Source organism: Trachypithecus francoisi, unplaced genomic scaffold (genome assembly GCF_009764315.1).
Source record: "Trachypithecus francoisi isolate TF-2019V2 unplaced genomic scaffold, Tfra_2.0 Lachesis_group8, whole genome shotgun sequence".
Classification (NCBI taxonomy): Eukaryota; Metazoa; Chordata; class Mammalia; order Primates; family Cercopithecidae; genus Trachypithecus; species Trachypithecus francoisi.
In genome coordinates this window covers 61841670-61848137 of record NW_022681473.1, presented here as the reverse complement: position 1 = coordinate 61848137, position 6468 = coordinate 61841670, and positions in this window count along the sequence as shown.

The window sequence follows — 6468 nt, the reverse complement described above, 5'->3', positions numbered from 1 at the left end:
GGACTTTCAGGACCTCAAGATTCTGCATCAACTAATGTAAATAGCCAAGTTAATAGACTTAGATGACATGTGTGTTCCTGAGGATAGATCTTTATGTATTTCTAAATGCCCCTATTGTGTTGGAGTACAGTGTGGAGATTTGAAAAGGGAGAAGAAGGAACTGAACTGTTTTCTGAAGTTTGAAGACCTACATCAATATTTCTTAGGTTTCTTTAGCCATATTTTCTTGAACACAAGAAGGCAACTTTAGCTGGACACAAAATCAAACATTTCTGCTCAATTTTTGAGATACACAACTCTTGCCTATTTTTGTCTGCTTTTTCTGTTCTCTTATAGGCTATGGCCGCTTTGTTCAATGATTGGTTTTATGTCATCCTAAGCATTCTTCTATGTGATGTAGGTTATAAAGGTTGAATGGCAAGGACTATAAGCAAATAATGATAAAGGAGGCACAATCAAAGATGTTGAAAGCTCTTGCTTCCATATAGAATACCTTCTCTTGTGTCATTATTCTGTTACCTTAGGTCTTTGTCATTTTTGGAATATTTCTATTTGGAAGTCTTCCTCCATGGGATTGGGAATGAAAAAGTGAGTTTAAGGCCACCATCTGTTTGTGAGGATCCAATACTGCTCTGAATGCTTCAGTAGGAACAGGTTGAATCTTAGCAAAGAGTATCACAGTTTAGCTGACTCATCTCATGCTGGGGTTACTTAAATCATATCTCAATTGTCTTCTGCATTTGATTGTTCACTTATCAATGTTCAATATGCTTGCTGATGTTTATGTTATGGCCTGCTCTCTGAATGACTCTACAGGGAATCAGATTTTGGAGTTAAAGATACTAAGCAGGTGTTGGGAGGACTAGTCATTTTGCATGCTTGAAGAATGGGTCTTCTATCAGATGTTAAGTTAAACTGAAGTCCACCTGGTCTTTAAGAATGTGCTAGTTTAGGCTGAAGAAGGCACAAAGCCTATTCCCACTCCTTGCTCATCACCCCTCAAAATAAGACAACAAATGGCCTCTCATCATTCTCTTCATAAATACCTATGCCTCCATTGAGGTTTGGGAGAGCTGGGAATATGCAGCATTGTCTCCTGATTTTTTATATTTCCAAATATTTATATATTCTTTGCCATTAAAAATACAATCAACTTTGTATCTTCTGCCTGTTGACTTCTTTCTCTCGTTTACTTCTTCCCAAAGATGATGCCCAGGCAGAAGTCATGACCTTGAAAACATGGCCCCATGTACCCCTCTAGGCTCTTGTATTTTCATTCCTTTTGAAGTCCCCTGACTCTACCACCTCTGGTTTATTATCCATCTGGAGAATATTTCCCTTCTCATACCTTTGTGCTTAGGCACATTTCCTATCTCCAGTTTGAAAAGCTCATCTTTCTTGCTCTCCCTAATATCCTATTTCCCTTCTGCATTCAACAGGCCATTATAGTAGTGTCATGGGAGACATTTAACTAGCAAAGTCTACCTTGAGAACCCAGGCAGAATGAGGAAGAGTGACCTGGACTTTAAGATATTAAGTACACTGTTAGTGTGAACAATTCTACAATAAAATAAAGTGACTTATAGTTATCAGAATTTAGATCTTAACTCTCTCACTTACTAACTTTGTGACCTTTATGAACCTCAGCTTCATCTATAAGATGTCAATGAGATGATGACAGTTACTTCAGGAGGTTCTCAAAACTGACTAAGATAATTTTTGAAAAGCATTTATTAGGATGCCTGGCACATAGTAACCTTTCACAAATCCTACCAATATTTGATCTTCTTTTTTCTTTCAGTTTGTACTCTATACTCTTGGTCTAACTTTTAGGTGTCCTCTGAGGACTTGAAGAAACAAGGACTCTCCAGCCACTAAGCATCTGTCTCTTTCTGCAATCTGGAAAGCCCCAAGTGCCAGAGCACAAAGAAAAACCAGTCTCTGGAGGAGGTGCAGTGTTCGGCTGCTGGGCAGAGGCCAAAGTAAGGTGGGTGTCCAGGGACAAGGCAGGATGATAGAGTATCCAGAAGGAAAAGAAGGCTCCCAGTGGGAATTCTTTGGAAAAGAAAATACTCCTCCCCATGACTTTCCATTGTTTATTGTATTTTGTGTCATTTTTTCCGGCTCCTCTTGAAGAGTCCTGTACAAACCCCTCTTCTTTTGAGTAAAAGAAATGTGGACTACCAGGCATCAACCCATCAGGGAAAGTTGAACAGAGAAAACTCCAAGGATGTAGGTAACTGACCTGGGAATCAGGTGTTGGGCTGATAGAGATCGAATGTTGGGCTGATGACCTGACGTCAAGCCTGGGTCACCCCAGAATGAAAGTTACAAGCCCTCATGCCTCCCATATAGGGCTGTCTAGGTCTGGTGGTATATCCGCTGATATCAAGGCTTTATGGAAATGATGTCTGGATGAGGGAGGTAGAGAGGGAATGGAAATATGGTTACTTTGATTCAAAGCAGAGAGAGGAAAGGTAAGTCCAATTTTGAGTTGGTGGAGTAACAGTTTTCAGGGACCAAGAGAAGTTATAAGAAAAGAATCCAAGCAATAGGGGTGACTCTGAGTATGCTTGGTTGGACAGTGGAGGTACTCAGGAAGAGGCACAGGGTTGTCATAAAGGGAAAGGCTCTATTCAGATGAGTTACACATTAGTTATTTTACCTGTAAGACAATTTCAACTTGAATTATGTACTTCCCTCTCTTGTAATAGAAATGAAAAATCCTCACAGGTCTTGTGCTTTGTGAATCATGAGTTATTGACATTAAGAGACTTTTTATTTTTATATTTATTTATTTTTTATTTTTATTTGAGATGGTGTCTCCATTCTGTCATCCAGGTTGGAGTGCAGTGGCATGATCTCGGCTTACTGCAACCTCCACCTTCCAGATTCAAGTGATTCTCGTGCCTCAGCCTCCTGAGTAGCTGGGACTACAGGTGCTTGCCACCATGCCCAGCTAAGTTTTTGTATTTTTTGTAGAGACGTGGTTTTGCCATATTGTCCAGGCTGAACTTTTGAGCTCAAACAATCCTCCCACCCCAGCCTCCCAAAGTGCTAGGATTACAGACTGAGCCACCATGCCAGGTCGAACTTTTTAAAGCTACTTTTCAGTGACTGGGCCTCTAGATCTGCATGTGAAAGTTTCCACAGGATTAAAAACAAAGGCAGACGCGGGGCTAGAAATATGTCTTAGGAGAGCTTGGACAGAGCATTCTGAAAACAGTATGCCTTACCAGCCTGAGAGCAACAGTATGTATATCTTGGTTTATTTCTACATAGGTGTGTTCATGTGTTCACATTGTAATTACTCATCTAACTGAACACTTGAGATTTGTGCATTTTTCCAGTATGTCCATAATGGTTCAAAAAGAAAACCAAAAAATTAAGGAACAGGCAGTTGTCTGAAATGTTTTGGTAAAACAGAAAGAAAAAGAGTCACTGGACTGGCAACAGATCCTTAATGGAGATGACATTTGATCTTCACCAAGAAATTTTCAGTATCAATACATTGAGTAAAATATACATTTTAAAAAGAAACAGCCAACAAAATCAAATATCTTTTTCTTCGAAAAGATTACCAACAATTAAATCTCCAGCAGTGCTAATTAAGAAGAAAAGTAAATGAAGAATTAAAAAAAAAAAAAAAACACTCTCGAGGGCATGAAAGGTATGCCCAGTTAGTTTCCAGGGCTGGAGGATTGAGGCAAGCATCAGCTGAGGCTGCCTCCTGAAGAAAGATGAATTTACACAGGGCAGCCAGGGGAGGAATATCCTGCATCAAAGGTGAGTGGGGAAGAGGCTGTTTGGATCCCCAAGCTTTCTGCAGTCCTTTATGCAATAATGCATAAGCCTGAGTTTGTGGCATCCAGAACACATGCGGTAGTTTCAAGCATATCCTGAATTTTCTTTCACTCTTTACTACTATTCTACTTCAAAAGCTTTCCCTAATCTTCTTGTGACCCATCACTTAAGATGTCTCATCCAGTGTCCCAGCAGTTTACAGTAAGCCCCTATAAACTGACTGTGATGTGGAGCTCACTACTCTATTCAATCTGTTCCATGAAATAGCATTTCTTAAATTCAGGGATTTTCTTCTTGTTGTAGGTTCATTTCTTTTATACAGACCACAGCGTGTAATCATGTCCCAGAAATCTGGCTTTTTAGAAAACAGCTGAGGACTCCCATCACAGCTATTATTGGCATCTGGGTGTGGAGTCAATCAGTGCTAGGCTTTCTAGAAGGTTAATTGAAGGGGCAAGCATATGTCTTTTGGTTAGGATTGAGAACTTGGTAAACATTCCTCTAGTGCTCGGCTAACAGGGAAAATGTCTACTGCAGTAGATGGGATTCTGAGCATAGAATTCCATTAATCTGATCTACCTCATCACTCAGGCAGAACTGATGCCCCTGATGAGAACTTAAAAAGGGGAAACTAGAGACAGTATACAATGGCAGCTTCCTACTATGGAAATCCTTTATTCGGGAGACGCACAGGAAGTAATAGATAAAGCAAGCTAGTCTTGAGGTTTGGCAAATAAGCACACATCATTTAAGAGTGCCTGAACACCTAAGACAGTTCTTGGGCTATATATAACTACTGTTATGTCAACACAAATCACGCAATTGATGTGGTGAACTACTAGGCTGAGGCCTTGAGATATATAAATTAGAACCACGAGGGTTTGAGAAGAGAGCTCACATGTCCTTAACCTATTCTAGTCCATTCTTGGCATCCAGAGTTCAGGTCTGTGACCAACCTACATATCCATTTCTCTGGAAGCAAAATGATCTAATGGCAATAGGAAAAAGAGTTGAAGTAGCAATTTAGACTGAAAAAGAAATATTTGTCATACCTGCCTCTGCTCCATCCTTAATCTGAATTCAGTTTGGTAAGAGTTGTTATATGACAGCAGAAGTGGAGCTATTCTTAGGCTTTCTAATTAAAGAGGGGTTGTAGGCAAAATAAGGACGATGTTGTCACAGGTGTGATGAAGAAAGAAAAAAAAATAGCAAACTAGCAAACAAAAAAATTCTAAACTTGAGACCTGATCTATAATGGGACAGACAGTGGGCTCCTCATCATAGTCCAATTAGAAGAATCTTGCTGTGTATAGCCTGTGGGTGAGACATCTTCAGCGGTGGATTATGGGAGGACAGGAGAAAAGCTTCAGGCAATGTGGGTTGAGTGGCTTTTTACTTTTTAATAGTGGTCTTCAAGTCACACACTCTCATTTAAGGATGCTACTTGGAGCAATCTAAAAGTATGGGATTTATGCAGGGAAAACAGTTTCATTTTATATTAGCTACATTTTATTCAGCACCAAAGCATCAAGCATCACGCTGAGCACTTTTACAAAGCTTATCACTTAAGTCTCAAAATATCTCTATGATGTAAGTACTGTTACCTCCATTTTATGGATGAAGAAACTGGGGCTTGGTGTGTTTACATAATTTGACTAAGGCAAAGTGGCTAGCAAGTGACAGAGTGGATTTTTAAGTCTAGAGGTATGAATCTAGAACCAATGCTTTTTGCCTCTTGATGATGTAGGAACAGTACCACATTTTGAGTGTGGTGCATGAAACTATGCAGGATTTGTAGGCTGTATTCTGAAGAAAAAAACCTAGGGGTTCCATGAAGATCAGCCACTGTCTCCCAAAGCTGAATGTTACCATCAGAAGCAGCAGCAACCCTTGCAAAGAATATTCTTACATGGCTGGGAAAATGTGTCCATGACCAAACACCATATGAAATCATGGAAACCAATCATCCTATGGAGAAAGTAACTAAAGGGCTACCACATAGGACTGTAATGGTAGTTTAGGCTGACTACTTCTATTTTGGGTTCTCCAGCCAGATTATTACACATTATAGGATATGGTAACACTTGAGAGAGGCAATGGATGGTGAATGCAGCAATTAACAGAGCATCATGCTAAGCACTTTTACATAGCTTATCACTTAAATCTCAAAATATCTCTGTGAAGTAAGGATTATTAACTGTTTGATGGGTGAAGAAGTTGAGGCTTACGAGTTACATAATTTGACGCAAAATGGCTAGCAAGCGATAGAGTAGGGTTTTCAGTCTAGGAGTGTGACTCTAGAACCAATGCTTTTTACCACTTTGATGTTTTGCTATCCTGCCCCTTGATGATGTGGGACCAATAACATATTTTGACTAGGGTACATGAAAGTATGCAGGATTTGTATGCTATATTCTGATGAAATAGAATCTAGGGGTTCCATGAAGAAGATCAACCAATGTCTCCCAAAGCGGGTGACATCACTAGAGGAAGAAGCCTCCCCTTTTAAGGAGTCTTCTCATATGGTGGGGAAAATGTGCACATGACCAAACACCATATGAAATCATGGAAACCAATCATCCTCAGGAGAGAGTAACTAAACAGCTATCACACAGGAATGGAATGGTTGTTAATGCTGACTCCTTTATATTCAGGTTTCTCCAC